The sequence below is a fragment of the Orbicella faveolata genome, unplaced genomic scaffold, assembly GCF_042242905.1.
Source record: "Orbicella faveolata isolate gen_17 unplaced genomic scaffold, um_ofav_v1 contig_4, whole genome shotgun sequence".
Lineage (NCBI taxonomy): Eukaryota > Metazoa > Cnidaria > Anthozoa > Scleractinia > Merulinidae > Orbicella > Orbicella faveolata.
This window is the reverse complement of record NW_028301569.1, coordinates 1,851,097-1,876,776: the sequence shown is the minus strand read 5'-3', so window position 1 is coordinate 1,876,776 and position 25,680 is coordinate 1,851,097. Positions and strand designations below refer to the sequence as shown.

General features: G+C 39.0%; 1 protein-coding gene and 1 pseudogene across 2 annotated transcripts in view; both read left to right on the top strand.

Moving 5' to 3' along the window:
- LOC149100892 (uncharacterized) overlaps positions 1 to 25,680 on the top strand; it is a 52,558-nt gene that overhangs the window by 17,353 nt on the left and 9,525 nt on the right. The window lies entirely within an intron of this gene.
- LOC149100893 (uncharacterized) lies at positions 3 to 25,367 on the top strand (annotated as a pseudogene).

Sequence of the window (25,680 nt, the reverse complement as noted above, 5' to 3'; positions counted from 1 at the left end):
TGAAGAAATTTGTAACTGAGTAAATACCTAGTCTTGTTTCACTGTGTACGTCAAGAATGATTATAATTAATTTACAGTATAATCACCACCATCATCATCATACCGCCGACCGGTTAGCTCAGTTGGTAGAGCGCCGGACTTCTGTGCGGGAGGTCTAGGGTTCGAGCCCGGACCGGACCAACACTCAGGGTCTTAAAATAACTGAGGAGAATGTGCTGCCTTTGTGATGACATCTGCAAATGGTTAGACATTCTAGTCTTCTCGGATAAGGACGATAAACCGTAGGCCCCGTCTCCTGCATCTTCACGGTTATGGTCAGCAGGGGACGTTAAAGAACCCACACACTTATCGCAAAGAGTAGGGCATGGAGTTCCCGGTGTTGTGGCCTGGTCTTGTTCCGAAATTACATTGGGGGCATCTGTAAAAATAAATCCTCATTCGTTGTAATTGCAGTCTGTCTAAGACCCCCGCAAAGTATTGTAAAGCGCATTGAGCATATGGAAATGCGCTATATAAATACCGTCATTATCATCTTTAGCAAGTCGATTTATTGTTTTGATACTTCGCGTGCATTACTGTGTTTTGGTAAAAACAAGTTAAATAATATTTAATTGTTATATACCATGTATGTATGGAGTTACATCTTCATCAAAGTGTACAATTCTACAGAACTTGGCCCAATTCCTTGCTCGCTCCTTGAATTGCTCAGGGGATTTGTATTGTTCCTTGCCAGGCTCAGCTTCTAGCGCTCCAAATAGCTCACCAAACCCCTAAAAGTATGATTCAGTTGTTTTATTCTGTTTTATAATTTCCATGTAATCTTTGTTGGCATTAGCAAATTGAAATACCTTTGACTCAGTAGCTTTTTGTAATCAGTTAATGGAAGAGGAGAGGTAAAATTAGTGTTACCTTCCACAGTTTTTTTACATTTTTGTAAGTGAGGATCCTCTGAGGTGGCAGTCCTTCAAACACAGGCTTAAGATCAAGGTTCTCCAGGATGTTGTAAAGATCTTTTCCTGAAACAAAAGTGAAACTTGATGTTTGAAAATTTACATTGGTTCCTCTAACATCTTGCTTTGTGACAATAATTTGTATATGTCGATAATTTTGAAAATCAGAAGATTCTGTTTTAAAAATTAACTTCAGAAGTGTTTGCCACTATCCAAAATCTTGTTGAAATTAATGAAAAAAATTAGCAAGGTACTTAAGCTTTAGATATGTTGATTCTCTGGCTACTGAATTATTTAGTAAATACCATCGTCTTGTCCACTGTGTTTGGGATAGCCCATCTTCACACTGAACTTCAAAACATTTGAAAGGAACACCAATCTTCCCAAGCTCTTTTTCCAGTACATCCTTTCTTTTCTGATTAAGGACCAGTTCAATGACCTGTGATTTGTCAGAAAGAAAAAAAAGGATAACTTGCAAAATATGTATTATTGTACCAGTTTATTATTGCCTGAAATTAATCCCCTTGCTTTAATATTAACATTTCAATGCATGGCCACTCACTGTCTCATAATGTTGTTCATCCTCAGTCTATCTATCATTGTCATGTTTGTTAAATAAATCGTTCTTTCCTGTTTGTTTGTTAATAATGACCCGACACATTAATGTTTTGAACAATCCATTGAACATTTACATGTAAAAATTGAAAATAAAGTGATACCTGGTGAAAGAGCAGCCCCATTATCCTCAGAAAGAGATGAAGGATGTCAATAATGACATGGTCAAAGGGGACTGACGGCAATGGTTCGTGAATAGATCCCTTTCTTTCTTCGGTGGTCTTTCCAGTACACTGTTTTATGCAATCATGAAGCGTCCTTTGAATTGGCCAGTCTTGTACTGGAAGTAGACAAACATTAAATAACGATTAACGACAATAACAATTATTATAGCCATGTTCTGTTCACAGCCGGCTCTTAGTAAAACCCCTGAACGTAACTTAGATGTAGCTTTATTACGGCAAATTCACTTTGAAAGTAAATTCATCTTTATCAACTTCAAGCGACATATATTTATGTATAGTCAACTTACTTGTGAAATCAGCGATTTTTGCCTTTGTGCAGTAGCACCATACGCAAAAGAATTTTGCTGCAGCTGAGTTAAGTCCATACACCACGGCAAGAAATTTCCAATCAGAACAACAATACCTAGGAGTGAAATTAATTTAGCATATGTTACAAGATATACAAACATCAGGCTTATATCTAGGCGTATGCGTATTGGTCGTTGTCAATGTTTTTGTTCTTCAGTGTCTTTTTATTCTTAAAGCTGATTTCTTTATCAAAACTGCGAACGTCTTGGGCTCAAATAAGATATTAATCTCGCCATCTTGTAAGAATCCACAACACTGTAACAGAATGCAATTGATTTTCTCATGATACTTGATTTCAGTTCGTTCAGTTAGTTATACAGATATTTTGAGTTTGGGTGGCCTTTATGAACAAGACATGCACCATGTTTTACAAAAGGAAATATTTACCATGTCACCGATTAGTGTATTCCATCGACTGTTAGCCCGTGATTTTGGAGCTCTTCAACTTGTGAGAATGTGGCATTCAGGCAGTTTTGTACTTCAGTATAGTCTTCTTTTCCTAAAGTAAAATTAATTTGAAAATTGTTTTTAACTCGGAGAAAATTAAAGCTAATGCTTTCTCGAGACCAAAACAAAGTTTCCTACCATTTAAAGGTAATTTTGTATGCGGCCAAAATAACTCGAAATACCGTGACTGAGCCCCTTTATGTTTGCTTACAAATTCAAGGGATTATTAAGGTCCTTACCATTGCACAAAGCAATAGTGTACTGATAGTCACACCCGTGATTTTCCTCTTCCAAAATACTGAATACAGCCATCACTGTTCCAATCTTGTTACTTGTTCTCCGGCCATCAGCAGCAAAGCGGAGGCTGATTTTGTAGCCATTTGCTTGTACAGCTTCTTGGACTTGTGGGATCAATAGGAGCTGCTGTAGAATGTCCTTTATGTTGCGCCAGGCACCGTGTCCCTTTTTGGCCTGGATAAGAAAATGTCTATGTTAACGTTTAGAGTAAATAAAACGGAAATAACAATTAAGAATTTGTTAAAAAAAATTGTTAATGAAGGTTAGGTCATGTAATTTTCGATTTAGAAAAAATAAGTAACATCCATTGGCATGGTTGGCTAATAATAATTAACAACAAATAGCATACCCTCTTACGATTGCGACACAAGGAATTGCAGTTTACCGTTACCTTGAGAGCTAAGTTTCATCGGAAATGTCCAATCGGAAACTGGAAAAGGCTCGGAAAACGTTGGAGTACCAGGAGGATAATTTTTCATACCCTCCAAAATGCTAAAAAAAAAAAATCGCATCCCGCAGGTTCGGAGAATACCGCAATACCGCATTTCGAGATTAGAATTACCGAAATACCGCAAGGAAAATGCGGTTCGGAGAATACCGCAAACCACAATGTTCCCCACAGTAACTGTATCGTCTTGAAAGAGAAATAAGGTAGAAAGAAACATACCTCTTTAGGGACAAACTCCTCGATTCCTTTAATTGATTCCAAAACCAAGCTCTTTATTTTACGCTTTTTTTTGTTTCTCCCTGATCTCGTCAACAGCCAGAATCCTTTTTGCGTTGCGTTAAAAGGAGCGTGTTGCTTGTCAAGTTTGGCTAAAGCCTCATTCAGGTGAACGACCAGCGAGTTGTTCTGGAGTTTTAAAAACTCGTTTTCGCTACGTAGCCGTCTGATTTCAGCTTCGTACACCTCAACAAGGGGAAAGTGCGTTGAATACGCATTTGACGAGGGCGTTATTTTAAATTTGGAGAACATCTTGCTCCTACAAGTGATTGTGGACTTATGATACTTTTTTCGTGTGCTGGTCTGTGTGTGCGGGCCACAAATGTATAGTCAAATATTTTATGACAGTGGTAATATCTGGAAAGAAAAGATATGGTCACTTTGGCGTGAACTGTCTTATCTTTGTTAGTTTTCTCGGCTCTAAAGTAGGCGTCGCCAAGCAATAGAACAACGATTGCGATTTCTAAAAGTCAGGTAGAGCGGTTTTGACTCAAGTAAGCGTATTCAACCCCAAATAAGAATATTTCGTTTGACACTGCGCCGCCCACGGCGCTTTCGGCGTGGTAATTAATAAGAAGGTAAAGTAATCAAAGAATGTCAAGACGAAGTACCATAGATAATTCGGCATCTGGATGGCTTTAAACAAAGACGAATTATCAGACTAACTAACCAAGCGTTTGCCCAAGTTCGTCTGTGCATGAAGGATGATCCGTCTCAAGCCATTCTAACATAACTATATTGTCAAATTTTGTATGTTTTTTTTGGGTGCGCCCTACGAGTTTTATCTGCTGTCGACGTATGAAAAGAATGGTTTTTTTGTATAGCAACACGGCATCTTCGTAGTCACTACTAATTTTACAAGGAAATCGGCTTTTTGTTGTAAGCATTATTTTCACCCAGCGAAAAGCCTTTAGGCCTGTCCAAACGGGAAATGTTTCGCGACCAAACATCATCAAACACTGTTTGGTGACCAAACATTGTACTGTTTGGCCACCTTGTTTGGTGCTGTTTGATCGTGTTTGGTCGTGTTTGAAATTTGAAATTTTATCAAACATTCAATCAAACAAGATAAAACATTTCTTTTGTTCTCGTGTTTGATGGGCGATGTTTTGTTCGTTTGGGCAGCCGTATCAAACATGTTTGGCGCGCGTATGCGTCCCACGCTTGCTCGGCGGCTTGTATCCATAGTTTGTTCTGTGTTTGATCAAACATGTTTTAACCGTTTGGCCACTCACTTCAACATCAGCATGTTTGGTCACGAAACAATGATTGATGACGTTTGGGCGCCAAATATTTACCGGTTGGACAGGCCTTTAGTGATCCTCAGTAAAAGCGCACTTTTTTCGCGTCACGCTTGTCGGACCAAGCGAAAGAGGGACTACTCGTAGTCTGGTGATGAAACTCACTAGCCTACAATACAGCGCAAAAATAATGCAGGCGCATTAACTTCCTTTTGTATTTTTTCGGCTACTTGTGAGAAAGCGACGCTTAAATTCAGCAAATGCAAGAACTTCCCCGGGAGAACATCTTGTTTTGGTTTTGGTGTTACGCCACGAGTGAAAAACCGCTCTAATTGACTTTTAGAAATCGCAATTATTGTTCTTTTGCTTGGCGACGGGAGCTTTGGAGTCGACAAAACTAACAACGAAATGACAGTGCACGACAAAGTGACCATATCGTTTCTTTCAAGATATTATCAACGCGACCAACATAAAGTTCATAACTGTACACTCACCCATCATATGGTGTGATTTCGGTTGTCATCGTGAGCAAAAGAAAAGGCATTAAAATCCGTGGAGACATTATTCCCAGATAACAAATTTATTTGACATTTCTCATCACACATTACATTGTTTGTCCATATCGGATTCTTTCACACATCATTCACATAAATTTATTTCGCATAGTATCTCTCTCTCACTGGGTCCCGTCTCTCCGCTCTCTTGTCCAACGTTCAGGATTCTCCGCTTGCGACCCTGTGGATTTAACAAAAGAAACGCAATTTCACTATTGGAACAGACCCAAACGCCACAAAGGTTTAAAATGATCTTCGAAACAAATGAAAACATCATATACTTACTGTTATCAGAGCTCTTTAACAATTCTCTGATAGTTGGCTGGTCCATTATGAATAACACCATTAAACAAACCATCAAGTCCCTGTTAAGACAGCACCGATACTGAATGAGAGGCAACCACAGACAGCACATCGGCAATTAAGCAGAATTTCGCAATAACACATTGGTTTTAATCGTCACCTCACTACTTACCATCGGTCCAAATGATCTAAAATTGGGCTTTCCTGAAAACCAGTGCAAATTTCGAGCTTTAGTTGAAGTTCATTATATGTGTGCTAAGCGGTAAGAGTTTATGTATAGCATGTCCAGTATTTGATATGAAAAAGTTTGATGCAAAGAATTTGTCTTTTGTGTATGAATAAGAGGTGTATGAGTAATGAGTTTTGATCCTAATATACTTCATACAATATGTTTCTACTTACAGCATCTAAAAGGGCTAAGTGCCCCTCGAGGTATGCCCCTAGCTCCTCCAGTAAGTGCGCCACTTGATCGTCAGTAACGAGTAGCTACATAAAGAACAATTTTCACCTTACAAGAATGTTTGATTTTCTTGGATCCCAATTAAATGACAAAGACTTGTAGCAGAAATTAGATTGCCTTACCGTTCGTATTTGATTTGCCATACAAGATTAAATCAGAGCAACTTCTGCTTCAAAGTATAACGGCACACTCACACTGCTAGAGCTAAGCTCGGCGATTTTGTTCGCGCTACAAGCAACGTGCTGCGTTAGTGATTCAAATTTCATTGGGCAACAAAACAACTTACTTAAGTAAAGCCCGTGGCTTTTCTTTTGTCATCTATTAAATCATTGTAAGTGTGATTTGTAGGCCTAAAAAACCCATGGGAGAAATGCAACACCGTGGGAATGAAGTTTTGTCTAGGTATTTCGTAGAAAGTTATTTGGATTCACTGTGTTTATCTGTCAATGTGAATGAGTTTCAACATTGTAAAAGCCCTCATACCATTGCAGCTTACTCAGATTACATCATCGAGAAATGAAATGCAATTCAGTATTAATCACTGGGCTTTAATTTACAGACCTAACTGGGAAACCTATCATGCCTAAAAAAGAGATGAACAAGCTATTTTAGAACTGATAATTGTATTACATACATACATACATCACTTTATTTACCCTCGGATTTCAGAGTAGCTTATGCAGCTAATATCTCTGAGCATTTAACCATCAGATGAGAGATAGACCACCACACCGGGAACTACGTCTCCTACTCTATTTTTACTCAAGAGAAACCTTGATCTAAGGAAAATCATGGAACCAAACTACCTAAGGCTCTGAGGCGTTCCCTTGCAGTGGTACAATGTATCTACCATGAATCGCGGCATGGATGTAAATGTCTTATTACAGACACCACAACATGCCCTTCGGCTTGTTATGTGGTGACCGTATCTGACGTGTTTGTGAAGTGTCGAGTACTTTGCGAACGAACGTGAGCAAAGTAGGCATTGGTGACAACTGATGAGCACAAAATGTAAGACCAGAGGTTTAATTTTAACCCGCGTGTCGAAAACTTGACAAAATTTCGTTCCCACGGTGTTGCATTTTTCCCACAGTTCTTCTCGGCCTACAAATCACACAATTATTTAATAGCTACGACTGGCGGAAATTGGAAATGGTTAATCGTTTTTGTCACGAAAAAACCCTTAGTCGACATAAAAGAAGTGGGTTGGACTCCTATTTACAATTAACAAAACACTTTGAGAAGGCGGAAATTAAAACTTTTATCAGCATCTTGTGTAAAGTTGTTTGAATTGGTGCTGGTAACGTAGACCGCTTTTACGTTCGAAGTATTGTAGTACCCGAGTGCACTGTTAAGTTACGTTATTACTCAGGAATTTTTAAGAACACGAGACAAGTACCTTGAGAACCAAGCACTTCTCCGGTGTTATATTCAATTAACGTTTAAAAAATAATGGGCGAGAGTTCAACATCAGAGCGTAAAACGGTGCATTGACCGTGCTTTGTTTTGTTTCAGAAAACAGTCCTAAGAAAATACGCGCACTGATTGGTTACTGCGCTTTTCAATAACATGCGGACTCTAAATTTCAAAGCTCAACCGACAGATGCATTTTTTTCTACATACGGACTCTAAAATTCAAAGCTCGAGCGACAAATGCGTTTTTCGCTACCGACAATCAAATGTTCGGCGGCTCCTCCCAGCTTCCGGCTACTGCCGAACACCGTGTCGTTGTCTGAAATGTGCTCAACGATTTGATTACCGCGCGCTCGACAGTGGTCGGAAGTTGGGACGAGCCGCCGAAGATTTTATTGACTCTTGCGAAAAACCTATTTGTTGGCTGAGCTTTGAATTTTAGAGTCCGCATGTTATTGAAAGGCGCAGTAAAAATCGTGTTTCTATAACTCGATGGAAACACAAAGCTAGCGCGAGTTGTTGACGTAATGATAGCTCGTGCAAAGAGAATTTAAATTTTGATCATCAAAGTAAACAAATTGTTTTCGCGTATCTCGTGATTTTTTAGCCATTTGAGGAGTTAAAGAACTAGGAAAAGTGTTTATGTAAATGTTTGTCCGTTCAGTACAGGTATTCAGTCGCCTAGATAACCAAAGCAAGTTCCAGACGTTGACAATTTACGGCCGCTATACTGGTGTTCCAGGAAGAAAACCCCAATATGGCGGCTCCGTAATAAGCTCTGTAAACTTGTGCGAAACATTTCGACGAATATCAGAAGTTTGGGACAACGCATAAACCGTAAACTTGGAGAAGTGTCTTCTTTATTTATCTTGTATACTATCGCAATTTTTTGACTTAATCCACTGAATGATTTTCGCTTTATTTTTTAATTGCGTCACAGTGAAAACACTCTATAAACATTTTATCCCTTTATCCGTTTTGGAGTTGTTACGTGAATAACACGCGGAGGTCTGTGAGCGATTAAACTTTTTATTCTTTGCCGAAAGGGGCGAATCATTCAGACAAGTTCATTATACGTCGTAAGTTATAACGGTCTCCTGAACATAAGAGTTGTTAATATTTAAATCAAGTTACCCCTGACGTGGCCAGTTAAGTCAAATATAAAGAGCGTGGCCTTTGAAAAACGTCCTCGAGTTGTGTCGGTGATAAGGACTGGCTTAAAATGTCGATCTGGTCTAGCTCCGGCTTTGCAGTATTTCCATAATCAAAGCAAGTGCTAACATGAAATCTTTTGGGTGAGAGAATAATTCAGCAAAGTGAAACAATCGGCAAATTTGTCGCTTGTTGAGCATAACTGAATTTTGGTCCAGTATTAATATAAACGGCTTAAGGAAACAGCACACTTCCTATACCAGCTTATACCTAAAAGTGAACTAATTCTAAACTAAAAGCATATTATAACTCATTTAATCTTAATTACCTGGCAGCTTTCTTCGAAGTTCCGCAAATATATTACAGCATCTCCTTCATCTTGTAGGTGTTGTACATTCCAATCAGAAAATTTAAGGGAATGAAAGAGGGGAATAATTCTTTTTCCAGTTTAAAGCCACACTAAAATTCCAACAGTGATACCAAACAACAGTGGTGATATCATCGATAGCCGCAATGGTGACCTCTACCAGCCACCCCAGCGTAACAATTTACACACAACAAATTGTACCCGTAACACCTCCCCTCGGGGGAATTTGAAGTTACTTCGCTTTTTACGATCGTTCAAATTTCCCGCTAGAGAAATTTTGGAAGTCCCTTGAGCATTTTCAAGCTGCTGCCGCCATTGTTAAAAAATGGCCATATTAGGTTAATTTTGGGCTGTAAAACAAAGTTAGCAAAATGGACCTGCTTTACTTGATACGGCTTGAGGTAGCTGACACTCTTTTAGAGGCAACTGGGAGGCCTGGAATGAAAATCGACATTTCTCCTACCAATACGCTTAAATAACAAGTTTTCAGTCTAAATAGCTCTCAGTAGTTAAAACTGTGTTTTTGAGAATATTTGGAGGTTCAAATTCCACATCGTCATTTTAGGCCGGGTATCGCTCAAAAGTGGAGTTTCGTGTTGTTACAAGTTAAGGTAGCTAATACTGTAAGCAGTTCCTTGTCTAAAAAGCTTTTCGTAGCTGAAGCTGCGTTTCCGACAACATTTGAAGGTTTGAATCGTAAATCGTCATTTTAGGTCGGTTTTCGCTCAAAATGTGAAATCTTAAGTATTTTGAGCTTTAGGTAGCTGGAACTCTGTTTCTGAGGCAACTGAGAGGCATGGAGTGAAAATCAACATATCTCGTGCCATTACGCTCAAATTAGAAGTTTCCGGTCTAAACAGCTTGAAGTAACTAAAACTGCGCTTCTGAGAGTATTTCGAGGTTTAAATCAGAAATCGTATTTTTAGGTCGGTTTTCGTTCAAATGTGAAGTTTCAAGTTTTCTCCTGCCGTTACGCTCAAATACAATTTCAAGTCGAAACAGCTTGTAGTAGCTAAAAGTTCGTTTCCGACAAGATTTGGAGGTTTAAATCATAACTCGTCATTTGAGGTCGGTTTTTTGTTTAAATGTGCAGTTTAAGGTTTTACAGCTTTAAGTAAATAAAACTGTGTTTTAGAGGCAAGTGGGAGTGATGGAGTAAAAATCGACATTTCTCGTGCCATTTCTCGTGTCAAATGAGCTGTTTCTAGTCTAAGCAGCTTCTAGTAGCTAAAAGTTCGTTTCCGACAAGATTTGGAGGTTTAAATCGTAAATCGTAATTTCAGCTCGGCTTTCGCTCAAAGTGAAGTTTTAAGTAATTACATCTTGAAGTAGCTAAAACCGTGTTTTAGAGGCAATTAAGAGTCATGGAGGGAAGAATCATTATTTTTAGTGTTATTACGCTTAAATCAGCAGTTTCAAGTTTAAACGGCTTGCAGTAGCTAAAAATGCGTTATAAAGAGTACTTCCAGGTTCGAATAGCAAAATCGTCAGTTTACGTCGGTTTTTGCTCCAATGTGCAGTTTCAGTTGTGTTTTAGAGCGATTTGGGAGGCATGGAGTGAAAATCGACATCTCTCTTGCCATTACGCTCAAATTAGTAGTTTCGAGTCTAAACAGCTTACAATAATTAAAACTGAGTTTGTGAGAACGTCTGTTTTCAACTTCAGGTAGTTAACACTGTGTTAAAAAGGCAAGTGGGAGGCAAAGAGTGAAAATCGACTTTTCTCGTGCCATTACAATCAAATAAGAAGTTTCCAGTCTAAAGAGCTTGTAGTAGCTAAAACTCCATTTCCGGCAACATTTGGAGGCTGAAATCGTAATTCGTTAAAATAATCAGTTTCCAGTCTAAACAGCTTGCAATAGCTAAAAGTGCCTTTTTCAAAACATTTGGAGCTTTAAATCGCAAATCGTCATTTTACGTCGGTCTTGGCTCAAATGTAAAGTTTCCAGTATTTAGAGCTTTAGGTGGGTACCACTGTCCTTTAGAAAAAATGGGAGGGATAAAGGAAAAATTGAGAATTATCGTGCCACATTTACCTTTAAATTAGCAGTTTCCAGTCTAAACAGCTTGTAGGAACTAAAACACTCGTTTCAGAGCATGTTTGGAGGTTTAGATTGGAAATCGTCATTTTAGTTTCCAGTTTTACAGCTTTGGTTTAGCTTTGGTTTCGTGTATTTTCAGCTTCAGGGAGCTAAAACTGTGTTTTAAAGGCAACCGGGAGGCATGGAGTGAAAATCAAGATATCTCGTGCCATTACGCTCAAATTAGCAATTTGCTGTCTAAAGAGCTTGTAAGAACTAAAACATCGTTTTTGAGAATATTTAAAGGTTGAAATTGGAAATCGTCATTTTAGGTCGGTTTTTGCTCAAATGTGAAGTTTCAAGTATTTGCAGCTTCAAGAAGCAAAAACTGTGTTTAAGAAACACGTGGAAGACAAGGGGTGAAAATCGACATTTCTCATGCCATACGTTCAAATAAGCAGTTACTAGTCAAAACAGCTTGTAGTAGCTGTGGTTGTGAGAACATTTGGAGGTTTGAATTAAAAATTGTTATTTTAGGTCGGGCTTTGCTCAAATGTGAAGTTTCGTGTATTTTCAGCTTTAGGTATGTATGACTGTGTTTTGGAAAAACTGGAAGGCATGGAGTGAAAATCGACATTTCTTGTGCCATTACGCTTAAATTAGTAGTTTTCAGTCTAAGCAGCTCGCAAGAGCTTAAACTTTCTTTTCGAAAAGATTTGAAGGTTTAAATAGTAAATCGCTATTTTACTTCGGTTTCGCTTAAATGTGAAGTTTCAAGTATTTAAAGCTTGAAGTAGCTCAATCTGTGTTTTAGAGGAAACTGGGAGGCATGATGTGAAAATCGACATTTCTCGTGCCATTACGCTCAAATAAAATATTTTCAGTGTAACTCTTCGTTCCTAATGGAACATAGGTCCCCAACTAGAGCGCGCCACCTAACCCTATTTTGTGCAGTGCAGTTTGCTTCATTCTACGCGAGATGTTTCCTCTCCAACTCTGCCATTCTCGTACGTCGCCAGGTGTGCTGGGTTCTTCCTCTCTTTCGTTTTCCCTGTGGGTTCCACTCCAGTGCCCTCTTGACTACATGTCCATCTAGTGTACTCAACGTGTGGCCGAACCAGCCCCAAGCTCTTTCCCTTATCTCTTGCTCTATCGGTCGCTGCTCTGTTTGTCTCCAAAGCTCCTTGTTGCTAATTTTTCTAGGTCACCAAATCGGCAAGATGTTCCTCAGGCTCTTATTGATGAACACTTGCAATTTCTGCTCCAATCCCTTAGTCAGCCTCCAAGTTTCAGAACCATACAAGAGCACCGCCTTCACATTTGACCCAAAGACTCTCAGCTTGGTCTTGGTTGTTAGTGCTGTAGATCGCCATATTGGTCTCAGCATCGCAAATGCCTGTCTACTTTCCAATTCGTGCCTGAATGTCCTTATCAGTGCCTCCCTTTTTGCTTACAATGCTCCTAAGGTATGTTAACTCATCCACTTCGTCAATCCGCCCCCCTGCAACCGACACTCCTTCGTCACGTTTGGTACCAATACGCATCAACTTTGTCTTGGTGGCATTGATCTTCAGGCCTAGCTTTGCACCTTGCACCTCCAAGGCCCGTGTCTTCTCCCTAATATCTTGAATTCTGTGCGATAGTAGGGCCAGATCGTCGGCAAAGTCAAGATTTTCTTAGGATGTTAGAGAGGTTAACTGAATACCTCTCTTCCTGTCAAAGGCTGTCCTTGTCACCCAGTCCAGGGCGACCAGAAACAGCAGGGGAGATAGCAGGCAGCCTCGTCTTACACCAGTCCTCATATTTAATGGTTGCGTCCTCTGTCCATTGTGAACCACCTGTGCGGAAAAACCTTCATAGAGTGCTCTGATGATGGTGACCACCTTAGTAGCTAAAGGTGCGTTTCTAAAAAATATTTGGAGGTTTAAATCGTAAATCGTCATTTTACGTTGGTTTTCGTTCAAATACGAAGTTTCGTGTATTTACAGCTTCAGGTAGCTAAAACTGTTTTAAAGGCAACTGGGAGGCATGTAGTGAAAGTCGACATTTTTTGTGCCATTACGCTCAAATTAGCAGATTGCAATTGGAACAGGTTTTTTTTTGTTATTTGGTTTTAATTTTTTAACAAACACAATATACATAGGAAAAAACTAAACAAATAAAAAAGGAAATAATAACATTACAGCACAATACTTACTTACACTACAATATGATCGTTACGACTACTTACATCGTTGTTTACATAGTTAAACAATACGGTTTGGAAAATGTCCAGTTTTTTTATCTTTAAAGTTTTAAGCAAAAGGTAGCACTACGAACGCTGCTGTATATGTACAGTATAAACATTATATCAAACCAAAAAACATTACTTACTTAACAAAACAAAGAAACCACGTCGTCAGTGCATGTTGAAAGGATTTTTGGAAAGCAGTAAGAGACTTGTTTTTAAATGCAATTTCTTTTTGTATTTTTAATTTTTTTTTAGAAGTTGGAGAAAAATGTGAAAAAAGAGCTTTTCGTCGTGCAGGCAGGTGCAGTATATAGAAAATTTCGCAATTAGAAGCACAGAGCTCAAAGAGTATCTATGTTCCGTTTTTTCAAAAACACTGTATAAAATCATACTATTTGATAATGCAAGTTGCTGCTTCGCTTTATTTGTCCACGAGTCTTGAAAGGTCTTCAAAAAAGCTATAACGGAAGAGCAGCGTAAGAACATATGATCTAGGGAGTTTGTATCAGCCACGCATTAAGGACATACATCGTTGTCAGACATTTTGGCTCTAAAAAGAGACATTTTAGTTGCGAGAATGTTGTGTGTTATCTTATAATAAAACGTTGTTATTTTAATGTCACACTTGATCTGGAAATGTAATTCATACACTTTTTGGACGGTTTCCGTGGTGAAACCATTCTTTAAGATTTTGGTTTTAGCAGTAGGTGGTACGAAGAATTTCTTCAAAAGCAAGTTGTACACATATTTAGTGGAAATGATTTTTTCTTTTTCTGCACTTTCTGGGCATTGCGAAGGAGGACTGTCAGATACTAACCTCCAAGAAGTCGAGATAGCATAAGACCGAAGAAGAGGGTGAAGGGCGTTTTGAGCTTAAACTTATAACAAAAGTTTTTAAAGGACTGGAATTTAGCGTCCTCTTGAAAGAGATTCTGGATTCGTATTATATTTTCGTCAAACCAACTTTTGTAGAATACAGGGTTAACATTAATTAAAATTTTTTGATTATTCCAAATTACCTCTTCATAAGTGATGGAAGTCTCACTTCTCACAGAATCTTTAGTCATTTGCCATTCGTCAACATAAAAAGGTGGTATGTTGCCGACCTGCAGCGTGTTAATGTCATAGTTACAATTTGTCAAGAAGTGTAATCCAGCATATCTCTCTAGGGCTGCGTTAGAGATGATTTTCCAGGATGCTACGTTTTCGGATTTTATGCGTGGTATCCATGCGACTCTATGTTTTCTCTCGCCAATAATAGTTGATTTCTTGATTTTAGGCGGCTTCTTATCCCAAATAAAATTAAAAATTATTGAGTTAGTTTCTTTAATTAGTTGTGCAGGGATGACGAGTACAGATGCATTGTAAATTAATTTTGAAAGACCCAACTTTTTAACGATGTTTATCTTACCAAGAAGCGTAAGGTTTCATCTCTTCCAACTATTTAAAGTCTTTTCTAGGTTCCGGATTTTCTGTATAAAATTTAACTCAGTTGCTTTACGCGAATCGTATGAGAAAAAAATACCAAGGGCTTTTATTGGGTCTTGTGGCCATCGAAAACCGAACGGAGTTTCGAGGTTGTTTTTCCAACTACCGAGCCACATCTCTTCAGCTTTTGTAGCATAAATTTTTAAGCCAGAGAGATTTTTAAAGTTATTTAGAAGTACCAGTAGTTCTGGTATAGAATCCAGTTCTCGCACGTATAAAGACGCTTTGATTTCTTTCTCACCTACTTTAATTCCTTTTATCGTATTTTTGTTTCTAATTGCATTGCCAAGAACTTCGATACCTATCACAAAACGCAATCCGGACAGAGGGCAACCTTGTCTGACACCCGTCTCCAAAGCAAAAAATTCTGACGCATGGCCATTGTTTAAATCACAGCTGTGACGTTATTGTAAAAGATTTTCACCCAGTTTATACCGTCAGGTCTAAAATTAAACTCGTTAAGGGTGTCGATAAGGAAATCTCATTCAATAGTGTCAACAGCTTTTCGAAAATCAATAAAAAGGGAAACTCCCGGGACATTTTTCTTGTCTGTATATGACATATTGTCCAAAATTAAACGAACGTTTTCTCCGATATAACGACCTTTAATGTAACCGGTTTGGTCAAAGTTAATCATTTTTGGAAGAATTTTTTCTAATCTCTTCGCAATTGTTTTCCTCAGTATCTTATAGTCAACGTTAAGAAGAGAGATGAGTCTAAGATTCTCCAGTTATGTGGTGTCTTTTTCTGGTTTCGGGATGACTGTAATAATCCCTCTTCTTTGAGAAATTCACAAAGTTCCTGTATCAAAAGCAAAGTTAAAACTGTTCCCGGCGATTTTTCGTTTTGGAAATCGTTTAAGGCTTTTAGGCATTCTTCAGCGGAGACCTTTCCTTGACACATTTGCTGGCTCGTATTCTCTAAAGGGGTAATGTTTTCGAAGAAAGAGTTGCCTGTATCGTTTTAATTTTCAGGATGCGTGGCCCAAGTGTAAAGAGCTTTATAAAATTCCATTTGCTCTCGCAGAATCTCGAATTGATCGTTTGTGACGGTGCCAATAGAGCGTTTTAATTTTGCAATTGTCTTTTTTTCATAGTTTCTTTTCTTACGGTTATAAAGGTAATGGTTGTTGCGTTCGCCGTCTTCGTACCATTTCACCTTACTTCTTAGAACTGTACCTTTTGCCTTGTATTGCATAATCCTCTTTAGGCGTAGTCTGATGTTTTGAATTTCACAAATTATATATTTGTTATTTGGTTCTGCTTCAGCTGTTTTAAACAGATGATTAATGCGGTTCTAGAGAATGTTTTCAGAGGATTTTTTTTCTCTAGATTTGTTTTTGGAACATTTCACGGAAAAACCCCTAATCTCCATTTTAATCAGCTCCCATCTCAGATTTAAATCTTCGACATTAATGTACTTTTGCTTCAAATTTTCGAGTTCTACAGGCAACATTGAAACGTAATTTTCATCATGGAGTGACTGATTAAATTTACAAAAACCTGGACCTTTTTTTGTTTGAGTTCTTCACTTTTAAAGTGAATAAACATAGCAGAGTGGTCCGTTTCAGGAGCGAAAGTGATTGTGCATTTGTTTGTCAGGTTCAAGCTGTCCGGAAATTAGAAAATAATCAAGAAGACAATGTCTTTTTCAAGACTTATTTCGCCACGTAAACTTCTCTTCGTTTGGGTTTCGTTGCCTCCAGATGTCAGTTAGCTCATACATATCACATAATTTATTAATTTCTAGAATTACTAGTATCTTCCGGGAGAAAGGATTGCCACCCCTCTTATCTGTGTCAGTCAACGTACAATTAAAGTTGCCACCTATGATTATTGTTTTTTCTGCATAGTCTTTAAGTTGATGTTATAGTTCTTTGAAAAAAGAAGACTTGTTGATAGACATCATTTGGTGCGTAAATGTTTACAAGTACAAGTCATGTACCAGAAAACATCCCGTCTAAAATTATGTATCTACCGTTTTTGTCGGTAATTTGTTTTTCAATCTTGAAATTTAATTTTGGATGAAAGAAAATCATGGTCCCTTTGCTATGATTTGTACCCTGATTAAAGACAATTTCGCCTCCCCATTCTGCTTGCCAGGCGTTTTCGCATTCTTTTGAACTGTAAGTTTCTTGAGAGAAGGTAAAGGAGCTGTTTTGATGATGCAGCCACCTAAATACGGCGCGACATTTTAGCGATTTGTTTAGTCCTTGACATCTACTGATAGGCCTTTGATATCACAAAGATTAGTCATTACGAATTAAAAATCCCAGATTACCAACAAACCGCTCATACGGTTCGACAGTTTTCACAGTTTTTGAAAGATTAGACTGTTGAAATTTGCATTTTGGAGTGTGAGTTTTGCATGCTGATATAATCTTTATAGCCAAAAGCCAGTCTGAAATGCGAAAAAGTAAAGGTACTCCTTCGCGTTCAGGTCTTTTTGGACCTTTTAATGTTAATGTTATTCTTTTATTTTATGTAAGTATGGTTAATTTTTCTCTTGGTTTGCGTTTCTTAATGACTAATCTTTGTGATATCAAAGGCCTATCAGTAAATGTCAAGGACTAAACAAATCGCTAACCAAGAGAAAGATTAAACGTACTTACATAAAATAAAAGAATAACATTGACATTAAAAGGTCCAAAAAGACCTGAACGCGAAGGAATACGTTTACTTTTTCGCATTTCAGACTGGCTTTTGGCTATAAAGATTATTTTGCGAAATACAAATGACCTTAAACAAACGTATTTTTTCTTTGGCACTCCGAATAAACATAACCATTTACATCAAAATTTGATAAGCTGTTGATTTGTAGAAAAAAAAAAAAAAAGGAAGGAAGAAGAAGAAAAAATAATAACATTAAGACGAGTCTGATTTAACTTTCTGATTCAGCTTTCGTTGTTTCCACTTCATTTTTTTGGAATTTGATCAAAAGTGTAACCCCTTCCGTTTACAATAAGACGGTCTCCAGTGGTCGTAGCTCTCGTACCCGCTATCTTTCGTGCTTCCTTCATTGCTGGTACTAATATCGTTTTCTTATTTTCCGTACGGCCGGAGGCAGGTCCTCGGCAAGGCTATAACGATTGCCTTTTAGGTTGTATTTTTGTCGCCAAACCAAGTCTCCATCTTCAAGTCGAAAAGCTTGTAGTAGCTAAAACTATGTTTTCGAACACATTTGAAGTGTGCAATCCAAATCGTCATTTTGCGTCGGTTTTCGCTTAAATGTGAAGTTTCCAGTATTTAAAGCGTCAAGTAGCTGAAACTTTTATTCAGGGACAACTGCGAGGCATGAAGTGAAAATAGACATTTCTCGTGCCATTACGTTCAAATTAGCAGTTTTTTAGTCGAAACAGCTTGTAGTAGCTAAAACTATGTTTTCGAACACATTTGAAGTGTGCAATCCAAATCGTTATTTTGCGTCGGTTTTCGCTTAAATGTGAAGTTTCCAGTATTTAAAGCGTCAAGTAGCTGAAACTTTTATTCAGGGACAACTGCGAGGCATGAAGTGAAAATAGACATTTCTCGTGCCATTACGTTCAAATTGGCAGTTTTTTAGTCGAAACAGCTTGTAGTAGCTAAAACTGCGTTTCTGACATTATTTCCGGGGTTGAATCGTAAATCGTCGTTTTAGGTCGGTTCTCGCTCAAACGTAAAGTTTCCAGTATTTACAGCTTCAGGTAGCTAACACTGTCTTTTAGAGGCAACTGGAAGGCATGGAGTGAAAATCGACATTTCTCGTGCCATTATACTCAAGTAAGCAGTTTCTAGTCTGAACAGCTTAAAAAAGCTAAAACGGCGTTTTTCAAAACATTTTGAGGTTTAAATCGTAAATCGTCATTTTACCTCGGTTTTCGTTCAAACGTGAAGTTTCTTGTTTTTACAGCTTCAGGTAGGTATCACCGTGTTTTAGAAAAACTGGGATTCATTAAGTAAAAATCGACATTTTTGGTGCCATTACGTTCAAATAAGAAGTTTTCACTCTAAAGAGCTTGTCGTAGCTAAAACTGCGTTTCCGACAATATTTGGAGGTTTAAATCGTGAATCGTCATTGTACCTTAGTTTTCGTTCAAATGTGATGTTTCGAGTATTTGGGGCTTGGAGGTTTAAATCGTAAATCGTTAAAATTAGCAGTTTCCAGTCTAAACAGCTTGTAATAGCTAAAACTGCGTTTCTCAGAACTTTTGAAGCTTTAAATCGCAAATCGCCATTTTACGTCGGTCTTCGCTCAAAAGTAAAGTTTCCAGTATTTACAGCTTTCGGTAGCTAACACTGTGTTTTAGAGGCAACTGGAAGGCATGGAGTGAAAATCGACATTTCTTGTGCCATTATGCTCGGGTAAAAAGTTTCTAGTCTTAACAACTTGTAGTTGCTAAAACGGCGTTTCTGAGAACATTGGGAGGTTTAAATAGTAAATCGTCATTTTAGGTCGGTTTTCGCTCAAATGTGATTTTTAGTGCAGAGTGCACTATTGGGATGGTTATGGGGGTTGCCTGCCGCTAAGGAACTAAGGCACTATGCCGCTATGGCGCTAAGGTGTAAACTTTAATGTTTGTTTAATTAATTAATTTCAATTAATTAATTAGTCTAGAGGCAAGGAAGTAATGGGAGTAGGGTGGGAAAGGTACATGTGTACTCTACGTAAAACACATTCCATCGCCGTCGCTTCACTGTGAACATCGCAAAGCTATATATTTGTTTCAGGTAACCCCTTGCTCTCCTTGTGGTACCATTCTCCTTAGAACAAAACTAATTTGCCCTAAACGCATGCGTAGATTAGTTAGGGTTCGTGGCTTCTATATTAGGTGAAGGATACATTGCATACGGAATCACGCACAAATGTTGAGTGGTTTTCCTTATGGTAGAGCTCAACATGTAAGACGCATGCGTTCTAGCATTGTTAGTGTTATACACTATCTTTACACGCAGTATTTTATTTATCGTGTCATGTGACCAAGGACGGCAGTTATTTTTCAGGTAGCGCCAGTTGTCCCTTTTTATTGCAAAAGTGAAACGTTACTGTGGCTGCGTAGCTTTTAGAATTACAAACAGGTCGGTTCAACAAATATCTGCTGCTTTCAATCTACAATAGTGTGCTTGTCAGAGTTCAAATATATTGCTTCTCCTTAGCGACTTGTTTATTTCTTGCCTTAATTGTGTCTGCAAGAGAGACCAAAAAGTTCTCAAGTTAGTGGCGTTAATACTCCGCAAATTGTGAATTTGTAACAAAAGAAACCAGGAAAATGCTCAAATATTGCTGCAGACGCCGTGGCACCTAATGAAAGCGCAAATTAATTTAATCAGTCTTTGAGGAGACTCATTCATATCGGCCAAGTAGCGCTGTTTATCTTCAATACTTTTCGTTGAAAAGCTTCTCAGCCATCAATATCGTTGTGTGTTAATTTTGAATTGTTTTATTGTTAACAACAAAGGTGGCAACAGAAAAAGAAAGTGGTATTTCGTGACTATCTGATAATTAAATTAGTTCTTGTTCATCGGTAAAAATTTGCATTTTTAGTAAAACATCGTCTCTGTTCCGTTTCTTCATCACTTCATCAGATATTTTTAAACTTTCTTTCATTTATCTCCAAAAAACAAGGACATCTTCCGTATGTTTTGGAGAAAACAGGGGTTTCATATCACATGGCTTTGCGAGGAAAACAAAAGTATAAAGTTACAAAGTTGGCGTGAAGAGCTAAATTGTCACGTTTGCTGCTTCAGCGTATTGTTGAATTTTAAATGAACGAAAATCAACTTAAAGCACCAGTAGTAATTAATTTGTGCGTAATGTTTGGACCTTGAATGAAAATACAACCTTGAAACATACACACTGCAAAGGGGAAAAGCCGTAGCAGACTACCAAGGTAGACACAAACCGGAAGTGAACCGAGTAGGGGTGAGTACTTATGGGACTACTGTACCAGAGCTATCAATTGCGCTCTGCACTATCTGAGATTGTCTCACTCGTTTAAGTATTTACAGCTTCAAGTGGCTAAAACTGTGTTTCAGAGGCAACTGGGAGGCATGCAGTGAAAATCGACATTTCTCGTACTATCACTTTCAAACAAGCAGTTTGTAGTCTAAACAGCTTGCAGTAGCTAAAACTGCGTTTCCGAACACATTTGGAGGTTTACATCATAAATCGTATTACATCGGTTTTCGCTCAACTGTAAAGTTTCCAGTATTTAAGAGGCTGTCTCTGTAAAAACCGAACACTAATTTTACTTGGAAAATTCGATTTTTCTCATAAACTGGGATTTCGAAGCTCTTACCTAGTCAATCACTAAAAATGAGTTTTATTTGATTAAAAATTCCAATTGAAGTTCTCTAGGATTGATTGGAGTTCGGTCCGCTCGACACAAGTTGCATGCCTGCCGAAACTGGAAAATAGCACATAGTGCCGGCGCTCTAAAAAAAATATTCGCGCAAAAGTCTCAATTCTTTTTTTCAAATATAGATATATCGTGGCAGTTTGTTTAGCCATGTTGCAATTAGTATCACATCATTGATTCCCGTTATACTCACGGGAAGATTGGGAACTAAAACACCTGTTATAAACACAAACTGGCCGTGGCATTTATCAATCCTTCCTTGACTCCCCGTTTACTATTTATACATGTGTGTGTGCCGAGAGTTGTCTAAAAGAGTGCTCCTACAAACCTTGCAAGAGGACTCTACATGATTAAAGCGGCTTCGAGGAAAACAATAGTCAATAATACAAAGAACATCGAAGTAGGTGACCGTCACGCTCGACACAGATGAGGAACGTATAAATGAACTTTGTATACAAACCCACAGCTGGAAGGAAAATCTGGTAGTTTTCATGCTACCTAGGTTTCAAGTATCGCTACAAAGAACCAAAACTTTAATCTTGAAGCCAGGTAAGAGATTTACGTGAATTTATCAGAGCAGTGTACGAAGGCGAATATGTTAGTTACTCACTGGAATATTTTCAAAATTTCCTGAACTTTAAGCGGTCGTTAGTTTTGAAATCCTAGTGGGCAGACAAATTTTATTGTTGTTTTAAATTAAGGGCCATTTATACTTTTTATTCATGCAGTCCAGTAGTTTCAAACTGGTGCCACATTTTTAAAACGTGCCTTCAAAGTAGAGCTATTTTCGTGCTTTTTTCAAGAACTCGATTTAACGGGTAGAAAATCTTCTTTTAACCGTTGAAGGAAGGACATTGAATTCTATTTCGACACCAGTCCTACTCACTAGTTCGTCACGTGAGATATGTGCGAGTAGCCCGAGCGATCAGTTGCGCGCGTAATTCCAGAGCAGTCGGTCGCGTCTTCTGAAGTTCGTTGGTAATGGCGAATACGAACGAGCAAACACTTTCCACTGAGGCAGAGGACGCCCTCTTAAACGATGACCCCGATCCTAAGGAGAAGACCCCAACAACTGGATCCCATGTTCAGTACGCTTCAGAACGTCAACAAAACTCTCGGAGCGATGACAGACTCGATCCTCAACATGAACCAGTCGCTCAAGTGGCTGCATCCCAGCAACACAGACGATCAACTCGACTCTAAACGGCAAAAATACAGTTCCAAAGACGAAATGAGTGCTTTTGATGGTTCAGATGATGATGGAGATGACTCGGACGCGGAACTTCAGGCCCTTTATGGCACTGAAGCCGACAAAACTTCCAAAGATAAACCACGTGCTCCACTCGAGCAAAGCGACGGTGGCAATGACCCATTGTTGTCGGAAATCGCAGAAGATCTTCTCAATGCAGATGAATCAGGTCCGGCTGCTGAGAAACAACTGGCTGACTTAGTTAACAACCTGTGGTCTAAGAAATTGCCAGACTCAAAACTAAAGGATAAGTCAGCTAAATATCTACGCAAGGCGAACCGCGAGACTCTCGCAACACCGCGGGTTAATCTTGAAATCTGGGATACACTGGGCCACTCAGTAAAACAGTAGGACCTCAGGTCCAAATCAACCCAGAAAACGGTTGGTACTGCTGGCGCTGTACTGTGCAAATCCATTAAGCTGCTGCTAGAAATGAAGAATTTGAAGCAGCCGAAGTTAGACTCTGACATTCAGAAACTTATAAAATTGAACACAGATGCGGTCGCTCTCCTAGGGCACGCACATGTCGACCTGTCCCACCGCCACAGGGAGTCGATCAAACCGCATCTAAATAAAGATTATGTGGGCCTGTGTGCTTCGCATGTTTCAGTAACGCGTCAGTCAATTCCAGCAGTGCCCATCCCCCCCCCCCGGGTTAACCCCCGTGCATTAGCATTTTTTTTAAATAAATGGGTTAATTCCCCGGGGTGGGGACACATAAGCTGTCTAAATGTCCCGGGGTGGGGACGAAGAAAGAGGGCAAATGTCCCATCCCCGGGATCGTTGCCTTCCAACACCTCTGCAGTTTTTTTTATTAATCAGTAAATAAAACGTTCAACTGTTCAGTATTTTAATGCAACGCTAAGACTTCAAGGACAACAGTACGTGTTAGTTGATTCTGATTATTTTTACTTCTTTATGTTTGTTTTTAACAGTTTGCTAGAGGATAGCTAGGATCGCGGCGGATGTGCCTCTAGTCGCGAGCGATGATAGGTGCCTGTTTTTGCAGGCTACTTTATCTGTGAAGAATAAAGACATTTTAAATGATGATGTATTGCATTTTAAGGTCCCAAGATCTGTCTTGAAGATCGCATCATTTGAATTCGCAAACCTTAAGTATTTTAACTTCACTTTCGGGACTTTAAAAATGCTAGGCTAGATTTGAATGTGAATTGCAAAATAGTCGTGTTCACATCAGAGATTGTTGTCAAATGCCTGGGGGTTGCCCCGGGGTACGCAAATGCCTGGCCCCGGGCCGCGATAAAATTGCAGATGCCCCACCCCAGGACTGACAACGTGAGCAAATGCCCCGCGGTTGCCCGGGAGGGGATGGGCAAAGCTGGAATTGACTGATGCATGACAGCTCTGCTGTTTGGCAACGACCTGCAAACCCAGCTGAATGCAATAGGGTAAGCACCACAGCAGTTGGGAGTTGCCCCAAAAACATAAAGGGACACCCTTCACAAAACTATCAAAAATCTGATCGGCGAAGCAAGCCTTTTTTATCGAAAGGTCGTCAGTGGAACTCGAAGCCACCCCCAAAGCCCTTCATCCAATTGCAGGACCAGGGGAAGAAACAGCAATGATTTCCACTGACACACTTGATAACTTAGAGGTAGATAATCTTTTGTTGCTTTAGACCCATATGAAACATTATTTTGCCAATAAGGTGCAAAGCTTCAAGGGTGGCCAACTGGTACGTTTCTTTGACAAATGAAAGGAAATAACTTCTGACTCAGAAGTCCTTAATTGTGTTAAGGGTCAGTATATTGAATTTTCCACACAGCCCACAAAGAACTTGGGCCTGAAAAGGAAAACATTCAACATCAGTGACTCACTGGTTATAGAAGCTGAAATCCAAAAATTGCTTGACAAAGGTGTTATTGTACCCACCCAACATGGGAATATATGTTGCCAATTTTTGTTGGAAATAAAAAAGATGGATCATATCAAATGATCTTAAATTTGAAACGCTTTAACCAGCATGTGGAATACCAACATTTCAAGACAGACTCAGTCTGGACAGCAATTAGGCTCATTACCCCAAATTGCTACATGGCATCCATTGATTTAAAGGACGATTACGATTCGGTCCCTATTGCAAAGCCACACCAAAAGTACTTCAAATTTGAATGGAACAACATGTTATTTAATTATACATGTTTCCCCAATGGTTTGGCTTTTTGTCCCAGAAAATTTACCAAGCTAATGAAACCAGTATTTGCCACCCTGCGACAGCTTGGTCACTTGTCTTCAGGTTGTATAGATGACTCTTGGTTAATGGGGCCAATCTGGTATGATTGTGCAAAAAATGTTGACCCAGTCAAAGTAATGGATAATTTGGGTTTTGTAGTACACCCTGAAAAGTCGGTGCTCATCCCAACTCAAAAGCTGGTATTTCTGGGATTCATTCTAGACTCAGTTTCCATGCTAGTTTACCTTACCCCTGAGAGGGTTTTTAAGCTAAAACAGGCAGCTACTGACCTGTTTAACTGCAAAAATCCTACTATTAGAGATGTAGCCAAGGTCCTGGGGCTTATAGCGTCAAGTGTCTCTTGCGTTGCCTATGGACCCCTCCACTACCGCTATTTAGAACGAGACAAGACCACAGCTCTTCAAACTACCAAATGGAACTTTGATGCCAAAATGTGTATCCAGCCAAGCAAGGGAAGAGCTTAAGTGGTGGATTGACTGAATCGAGTCTGCATCCAACCTGATAACTCGAGGAGACGTAGATATTACCATTACTTCTGATGCCTCAAAACAGGGTTGGGGTGCAGCAACCAGTGATTCTTCAACTGGGGGGACTCTGGACAGCTGCGGAGGCTAAAAAGCACATACATTTTCTTGAAATTTTGGCTGTGTTGTTTGCCTTAAAATCATTGCGCACCTTGACTCATGGTAAACATGTCAAGGTCATGGTTGATAATACAACTACGGAATCTACCATTAACTAGATGGGTACAAGCCACTCCCCTAAACTAAATAAGGTGACAAAATATATATGGGATTGGTGCATTGAGCAACATATATGGCTTACTATGGCTCGTATAGCAGGGTGTGAAAATGTGGAGGCAGACAAAGAGTCGTGTACATTTAGGAGGTGTACTGAATGGTGCTTAAAGAAAACCCTTTTCACAAATGCTTGCGCCAAGCTCAGTTGTTACCCCGAACATTGATCTATTTGCCTCCAGGATCAATTGCCAGATTACACCCTATATCTCCTATCGAGCAGAGCCAGCAGCTTATGCTATCAATGCTTTTCACATGTTATGGCAGCATCACTTATCTTATGCTCTTCC